This window comes from Hibiscus syriacus, unplaced genomic scaffold (genome assembly GCF_006381635.1).
Source record: "Hibiscus syriacus cultivar Baekdansim isolate YM2019G1 unplaced genomic scaffold, ASM638163v2 tig00117005_pilon, whole genome shotgun sequence".
NCBI lineage: Eukaryota > Viridiplantae > Streptophyta > Magnoliopsida > Malvales > Malvaceae > Hibiscus > Hibiscus syriacus.
Genome location: NW_024063519.1, coordinates 2,381,835 through 2,391,215, shown reverse-complemented (window position 1 = coordinate 2,391,215; position 9,381 = coordinate 2,381,835). Strand labels below are relative to the sequence as shown.

The 9,381-nt window shown below is 34.3% G+C and overlaps 1 pseudogene; it reads right to left on the bottom strand.

Annotated features, from left to right (window-relative positions):
• Positions 1-229: 229 nt before the first annotated feature.
• LOC120195098 lies at positions 230-3,376 on the bottom strand (annotated as a pseudogene).
• Positions 3,377-9,381: the final 6,005 nt, after the last annotated feature.

The following is a 9,381-nucleotide window of genomic DNA, read 5'->3' as shown; positions in this document are numbered from 1 at the left end:
TTTCTCGACTCCATGTTTGTTTAAATCAATATATCAGGTTTGGCGGAAATGGAAGGAAGCCTTGGAAGTTTCTGAAATTTGGTTAGAGTGGTGGAAATCGCCTTATCAGTGGGTCACCAGTATGATCGTGTGTAAAAAAGAATATGGGCCTTTGCTGTGTGGCTTACAGATTGGTTTCTTCTTGGAAATACTGTGTTTTGAAATCAAGTTATGGATGATTGCAAAAACAGGCATCTGAACAATCACTATAACTTTGCAAGTAAAATGTTGGGAACATCCATAAACTCATAGCAAGAGATGGATTTCAAAATGATATGCATAGAAATGCGTATATGTAAAAGAATGCCAAGATTATTGGGCGGAGGACCATTTCCCTCTCCTGCTTTAATGTGGCACCTCCGCTAGTCTCAGCCGAGAAAACGACTCTAATCTCTGATTCTTTGTCACAAATGCTTAAGAAATGGGATCCTTCATCTACCACCATTAGACCATCTTCGTTTGCACTGCTAAGATACAAGCAATCAACTCAAATTTGATTTCAGCTTTTTTCCCCTGCTTTCAGAGCAACACTGTTGAATCCTACCAATTGTTTTATTGGCCTTCCATTACCGGCCTTTGCTTGCCTCGCAAACAGCAGCACCGCATGCTTGCCGTCCATCTCGCCATCTTTCCGAACCCCTACTGTGATTGGCAACTTGCTATTTTCGCAAAGTTCAGTTCCCACCTCCGAAACCAACTTGTACCGCAGACCTATTTTATCACTTGATTGATTGTTTAGATAGACCTTATCTTTTGTTAGAGGGAGAAATTCATAGGAATAGTTCGAGTAGCTGAGACCATCGAATTTGAAAACCTTTGGCCCTTGGTAGAATCTGTAAGTGCGTCCAGGATAGCCTGAAGATGGTTCAGGACGCATTCTCATGTCTGTCATTGGCATTTTAGTCAAATTTTGTGGATACCAAGTCATTGGTAATCTCCCCCCTGTATACATAATTGCTTTTCTATTTATCATTCAAAGAATGGAAAATAATTTTATTCATACAAACTTGGTAACCGAAACTTCACCTGGATTATGATCACCAAATATAATTTCTGCTAAAGCGCGTCCTCCGGCTTCACCTGGATAGCCAGCCCATATGATGCTCCTAATGTTTTGATTATTCTTGGCAAAGGTTATATCCACTGGTCCTCCACAAAGAAGCACCAGAATGACGGGCTTATTTGCAGCACTTGCAACGCTGGTAATGAGTTTTTGGTGTCCAGGAAGAACTAAGTCGGCACGATCACGAGATTCCCTCTCTTGGGTTTGATCCAATCCCATTACTAATACCACCTGGTCTGTTCCTTTTGCTATCTTTATCAATTCATCTGTCGAATCTGAAGAAGTTCACTGTGCTACAACCTGGGTGATAGTAGGTGTTCTTGACATAGCTTTGCAATGCTTGCAATGGGGTAATAGGTTTGCAAGGAGGGCCTGCATAGTTTCCAACAAGTGTGTCAATAGATTGGCATTAGGGCCTATTACAGCAAGGGAAGTAGTTTCTGTTTTTGCGAGTGGAAGTAGTTTGTTAGTGTTTTTCAAAAGGAAATGTCATTTTGAGCAGCCTCGAGAGCAAGATTCAGTGTTCTTGGGGGACTTGGTCAGAACCGATGTTTCAAAAGGCTGTTTAGTTGGATTTCCATTGAAAAGCCCCAGCCTCATTCTTATTGAGAAAAGGTTGTGAAGTGCTCTATCTATATATGACACTGACACCTTTTTCTTTTCTACAGCTGATCCGGTGTAGTAGTTCTTCAAATATTCACCACAGTCCAAGTCCATTCCTGGTAAGATGCATGATTAAAACTTCAGACGATCTTATTAGCAAGAATCCCCAAACTAGATTCATAGCGGGACTGTTTGAATACTTTGTCTAGCACAAGTTTAAAATACATAGTTGATTTAACCAGAAACAAAATCCAAATCTAATTACTGGCCTTAGGAACAATGGCCACAGTGTCCTCCGGTTCTTTAACATATCCCTGTTCATAGTAAATGATTGAGACAGCATCACAGTCTGAGGTGATGTACCTGGATTGTTTTTGAACCAAACCAAGAGTTATCTTTCTGAATGAACTTTTAAAAGTTATCAAGTACAAGTCCATTTTTATTACCCATTGAAGCCCCACTGTCCTTGTGCCGTTTTCGACAACAGATTTAAATCTGCACAGTTTGGAACTCCATTAACACGATTGTAAGCACACATTACCCCCACTGGCTTTTCCTTTCTCTATGCAACTCCGGAAAGGAGGCTGACATGTGTCTGCTAAATCCTGTACAGTACCTAAACAAAATCCAGAAACAATACTAATCATTCGATAATGCACTTCATAGCTGAATGATTCCAGCAAATTACTTATATTAAGTAAAATATTTGAAAGGCACAACTTACATTAGCATCAAAGACGAACTGGTTAGTTCCTTTCCAGTTATCCAAATCATAAGCTGTGAAATGCTTACAACAAGCTGAAACTTGAAGATTCTCACCAAGCTTGCCACCTTCAAATGAGACTGCATACTTTCCTGTAACCAATGGATCCTCACCAGGTGTTTCTTGTCCTCTTCCCCACCTTGGGTCGCTGAATATATTAATATTTCTGTCCAAAATGTCATGCCTCTTGCTTGTCCAGCGTTATATACTCCTCTAGCTTCTATTCCAATTGCCTGTTAGTAGTCACACAATGAAATGAGGGATTAACTAAATCCAGTTTGAGCTATGCCTATGCACTTGTAATTAAACTAGTTTTCTTATTAAAAAGATCGAAATAACTTTCAATTCTAATACTCTTGGGGTTGACATTAAAGCAGACAGATAGAATACCAAGTAATAGGACTTGCCTGGCCAATGCGGTACCATAGATAAGGATCAAATGAAGATGCAGTGAGGATGACTTGAGGGAAACTGGTGGCAGATTGAATTGTTCCATTGAAACGGATACCTTGGCTTATGTTGGCCACAAAGGCAACCCCGTGTAAGGCCTCAGACCACCACTCATAGCCAAGGATGCCGAGTCGTGCAATGGCGGCAGCCGTGTTAACAAGTTGAGATATTTTCTCATCTAATGTGAGCCTGGAGATGAGGTCTTGGACTCTTTGGTTACTCTTTGGTTAATGGGAAGTGTAGTTTTGCAGAAAGGGTAGGATTTGGTTAGTGGGTCAGATGAATCACATGACAATGGAGGCTGATCAATGGACTGAGCCGAGACGAGCACGAGAGAACACAAGTGAACAAGTAGAGACAGGTTCAGAAGCTTCATTTTCTGAGTTGATAAACGATGCATGGGATTCTGGTTTGCGCATAACATGTTCCTGGCAATTATAGTGGATTCTTTTTTGGAACCTTTCGTTGTTCATTGACTAATGAGAAACAATTGTTATCATTTTTGTAGTTGAAGAGCAAAGAAGAGCAGAGAAAACAAAATTTTACTTGCATAGGTTGCAAATAAAGCAATACATGTTCCTTAGGAGTAAAGTATCAATTTGCAAGCAAATAAACTGTAGGAGCAGTAAGGTAGATGCTTCAGTCTCTTGTTGTTGCAGTCAAATAGACTCAAATTGGTTGTGATTTTGGTAGTACTGAAACAAATCAATCTTTCTTGTGATTCAATCTAAAGGGGTGGGGGAGCTATTTGTGCGAGTATACAAGTCAATTTTAAGAAATGGGTTGACTGCATTGCTTCATATTTTAGGCATAATACTGTAAACAGGTAGTCAATCATATGTTATATTTAAACTTTATGTTAGACTTAAATTATTATTTGTAGATTGTTGATTATTACCTAGAGTAGTGGTTAGATCTAGTCGATTTATAAGCCAGAGTTGTCGAGATCCAGGGGACCATCTGACACTTCCATTTCATTGTAATCTGGTCATCAGGAAACATCAAAGCCATTAGCTTGTAGTTTGGTTAACCAGAAACAAGATACTAGCTTTTAATTCACCCTCACTTTTCTACCGTGGTTAGTTTGGTTAACCTACATGTGTACTCTAATATTTGTATTAGGTGCAAATCAACTTACCTCAGTGGTTAAAGGAATCGTTGTTATTCCTAGAGGTCACGGGTTCGAGCACCAATGACTGTAACAAGGTAATTGACCGTTCACCGTAGAGTATTTAGAACAAATACTAGCTAACTCAATTCTAATCACTGTCGTCATCGTATTTTTTTTTTTAATTTGGAAACATCTCTTTGGATATCATTTCAACAAATATCTAATATTGATTCAAAGATAGGCTTGAGTATAATGAAAACGATGAATTTGGAACAATTTATTATTCTTCCATTGGTAAGGGCTCAACTAGAAAAGCTTGTCGTACACATTTAAGGTTGAGATTAATACCAAATTATTCTTATATTTATGTTTAAGACTTAATAATATATTGTGTAAATTGTTGATTAAGAGTTGATACACTATATTTTTAAGGTCAAAGATTTAGATTATGATATAATGTAATAAATTGAGGGTGTGAGGTTGTCCTACGATAAGTTTCTACAATACTCAGCCTAGATTAGTCGTTCAATATATTAAATACTATTGATTATATAAAAAAGAATATATTGTGTAAATTATATTTTTTATTACTAAATAATTAAATTTATATCTGATAAAATAAATTAGAGTCTAATAAAAAATATACTATATAAAATTGAATTAAACGCCGTCCATTTTCAATCCCATGGAATCTATAAATTCAATTGTACCCCAATTTTTGTTCAACTTCATTCCTGTATAATTTGTGTACTCTTAAGCTTAGAATTATATTTTATCATGTGAATTGTTTATTTTCCGTGATTAGTTTAATTTAGAATAAAGAAATCATGATAATTATTCTAACTTTAGTATTATTTAATAAGTGGAAACGATGATAAAATGTCAAACCAAAAAGGCTAGGAGATGAAAATTAAAGAAAATATAAAATGCATTTTAAGGAGATCAAACCTAGTATGACTGAAGGAATGAGCACTTAACCACCAACCAAGTTTAGTATTAATATTATATTTCCTTGAAATGCATTTTTTTATTTATTATTATCGTCAAATAAGATTACCAATTGAATAATATATTTATGAAAAAAATATAAATAATAAATATTTTTTTTAAATAATTTCGAAATAAAATGATTACTATACCATGTTACATCAATGTTCAAAATTAACAAATAAACAAAATGAAAAAAGTTAATGTTGAGGATGATTTTGTCAAAAAAAATAGTTTGATAACTAAACCGGAATCATAGAAATAAATGGGGTATCAAATATGTAATTTACCCCCAGTGGTGGCACCAGATCCAAAATAAGTCCAAATTCAACCTCGTAAACGCTAGGGTATGTCGAGTGAAGTGAAGCCATGGAGTCATTCCACAAACGTCATTTCCGAACCGGGGCAGGGACTCCCAGACGATCTAAATCTTTTGCTCTTAGTTTGACCGGCCAAACTCAACACGTGAAATTGTCCCACAGCCGAGAACCAAAGCGGTGGCCGATTAGTCGATTACCCATTACCAATCGAAGCCGGTCCACCAACGTGGGCCAAGTCTAATTCAGTTTTAAGGATGGGCAATTCGAATGCCTAGTCAGTTGCGAGACGCCACGTGCTGAAATCGGAGAGGGCCAAAAGATTATGATATTGTCTTGTCAGCTTAACACGTGGACTGACCAAATCTTTAATCATGGCTCCAGACTAGACATGGGTCCCACACGTTATTATTGTTGTTATTTTTATTAGTAATTAGTTTATTTCCAAAGGAAATTAGAAATTAGGAAGATAACACCTAAAATATCACGACAAGGACTCTGTTGAGATTGAAAATACCATCATGACGAGAACCATAAACGAACGGCGCTTAGTCCTAAATATTAAAGAATTAGCATTTAAGCCCCTAAATGGAAAATTAACATTTGGGAAACGAATTTACAAAGCTCTCCTCCTCTTTGAGGGTGGAAATGTGAAAAATGAGAACGAGGGGAAAATAGAGGAAAACAAATGAGATAAATTGACTTGTTTTTCTTTCTTTTTTGATTAGGACTTGGTTTTACACTGCAACTGATTAAAATGTGCAACTTTAATTAAATCAATTGCTGTTCAGCCCGACTTGACTTGAGCTTTATCTTAATTTTAAACATGACATAATACCATACGATTCGACGAGGCGGATGAACGGACACTTCTTTCAGTTTAGTTGAGGTGCAAACATTTGAAAAACATTGTACACAAACTGACAACAATATATATAAGTTATTTTACCATTATTTTTATTCTATTATATTCCTTATTTTCATTTATCGTAGATAATCTAAATTTTTTATAGGGTAAATTATGCATTTAGTACCTAAACTATCAGTTTTGATTCGATTTAGTACCTAAACTTCATTTTTTTTCAAAACCATACTTAAAGTTTAGTTTTTGTTTCATTTTAGTATTTTTGTTCTATATTACCATTAATTTTTAAAAAAAATAAAAGTTTAGGTACTAAACGTGTTAAGTTTTTAACGGTGGGGATGAAACAAAAATTAAACGTTAGGTATGGTTTTGAAAAAAAAAAGTTTAGGTACCAAAACGGATCAAAACTAATAGAAGAGGTATTAAATGTGTGGTTTACCGTTATTTACAAATACATATTATTTTTAAGGGTAAATTACAAATTTCATCGTTAAACTTTAATATTTATCTTATTTTGCTCATTAAAGTTTCAATTTTCTCACGAATATTGGGTTTTCTTTGTCACTCCATCGTTTAACAGTTTGAAATCGCCCTCGTTTAAAAAAATAAAATTTTCACCAAAATAATGTCGTTTTGCATCTATATAAAAACCCATTTATAACGTTGTTAGTGAGAAAACGATTGAGTAACCAAAAAGACACATTATATTAATTTCAATGAGGAAATTAAAGAGATTTAAATTACAATGAGTGAAATAAGAGAGAGTAAAGTTTAATTACCAAATTTATAATTTACCTTATTTTTAATAATTTAGAATAATTATAAAATAATATATATTCAATTTTTTAATATAATAATACAAACACGTCTTATAAATACAATTAATACTTTACCACTAAATTCACTCAACAATTTTTTATTTTTAGCATTTTTAAGACAATTCCTTAAATTTAAGGCTTCAATAAAATATTTGCCCCTGAACTATACCTTTTTTACTAAATGGCTCCTAAAGTAATTTTGGGGCATGTTAAAAATACAGGGTAAATTATATATTTAATCACTCAACTATTCTCACGGTTCTGTTTTGGTCACTCAACTATTTTATTTTTCATAATCATCATACACTTAAGTTTTTGTTTCATTTTGGTCATTAAATTTGATTGATTTATTTTTAAAATTTTTAATATATAATAATTCATTTAAAAAATATAATATTTGATATTGACACGTTTAAATACTTAAAACCAATGACAGACACACTTGAAAATGATTAATTACAATGTGTTTAAATTGAATTCAATTACAATTTTTTAAAATTAAAAATAAATAAAAAATTTCATTAAATATATAAATGTTACCATTAAAAGGAAACAATGAATCTAAAATTAAGATTAAAAAGCAACCACATTCACATAATTTTGTGATTGCAGAAGCAGGCCCAAATCCTACATTTTATGATTTTTCCTTTTCATCACTTTATCACCATATCTCCATTCTCCACCATAAAAATTCATCATTTCTCCAACATTTCCAAGAATGGACAAGAAGAAATCTACCCATAAATCCAAAGACCAAAAACAACAAAACCTATCTCCTGAAATTCAACAAAAAAAAAACCATTTCCATGTACGAGTTCAGAGCTGCAGAACGGGTTGCTTTGGGTTTATATGGCGAATCAAATGAAGGAGATGGGTGATGCGTTAGTTAGGGTGAATGAATTATTAGGTAGCCTAGAAAGTGAGAGAGAAAGGTTGAGTTTGGCTTGTAAAGAGAGGGATTTGGTAAGAAATGATTTTGAGTTGTAGGTTAATGAGGATAGTTTGACGAAGGAGAAGATTATGGCAATGGAGGAAAATGAGAGGAAATTTAGGAAAGAAATTGGGAAACAGAAAGTGGAATGTAATGGGTTTCTTTTGAAGATTGAAGAACTGAAGAAGAGGAAGAGTTCAATGGAATGAAGAGTTTAATGAACTGTTATACTTAATCTAAACGTTGTTTAGATTAAACAAAAGGAAAAAAAATAGAAAGAGAAAAGAAGAAGACGTGCAATTAAATTAGGTGACTAAAATGGAAAAAACTTAAGTTTAGTGATTATTTTGAAAGAAAAATAATTAAGTGACGAAAACATAACCGTAAGAATAGTTGAATGACTAAATATGTAATTTATCCATGTTATTTTCAACGATTTATAATTGAGAGACAAAACGTCCTAAAAAAATATTTTAGGGAAGGGTATGGTTCAGGGGTAAATATGTATTTAAGCCTAAATTTAACAAAAGACGTGACACTAATTAAAGTTTGGGTCCGTCCACGGCCACACCTATCCCCTTCGCCTTCTGCGACTAAAGTAGCTCACTGGGAATGCCCGCATTGCTCCTTTCGTAGAAACCTCTAAAAAGCTACGTACTTCCTCCTCCGTTGCCATTTATCCTCTCTCGTCCTCTGTTTTATTCTCATTTTTCTTTGTTTGATCTTCACTTTAACAGTACCTTTTTAGACTCTCTAGTCTCCGCTCAAACTGTCTGTCGTTGAACTGTATCGGGTTTCTCTTTTCTGTTTGTTTCCCGGGGAACCGTATTTACTCCTGTCATTTTTGCTCCAATTTTTATCTTTGTTCTTCCCGTTCTTTTGGTGTTAAGCCTGTTTCAGTTTGTTGCTTCTCCGTGACCTCCTGTACATCGTTATATTAAGGTATAAATTTTATCTATTCTCTTTTTATTTTCAATTCTTCTTATTTTTCTTGAACGGTTTGCAGCCTATTAATGAGGCATCAGAGACTTTTTTTGTCAGATTTTTCTTATCCAAGCAGTTTTTAATGGCGCTGATTTGTCTTGTTTCTTTCTCTTTTGTTGTTTTCATATTATCTTGTATCAAATTTTATCTTAATTATTATTTTTTTTCTTTTGCAAGAGGACAAAATTTTGTGAAATTATCTTCTCAAATTTGGTCATCTGATTTGATGATAGCGAGTGATGCAGGGGTTGAAAGCTATGTATTTTAAATCAAAATCTTGTTTAACTTGTTTCTTAACTGTAGCATTATGGAACGCTTTCAAAACGAAGAACTTCAATACGTTGTCAATGATTACTACGACGTTAATTATCAGATTTCTATAACGACGGTACCTTCGTCGAATCTGAGCCTCGGAGAGACACTGCTGAATTTGATTCCATTTACTCTGAC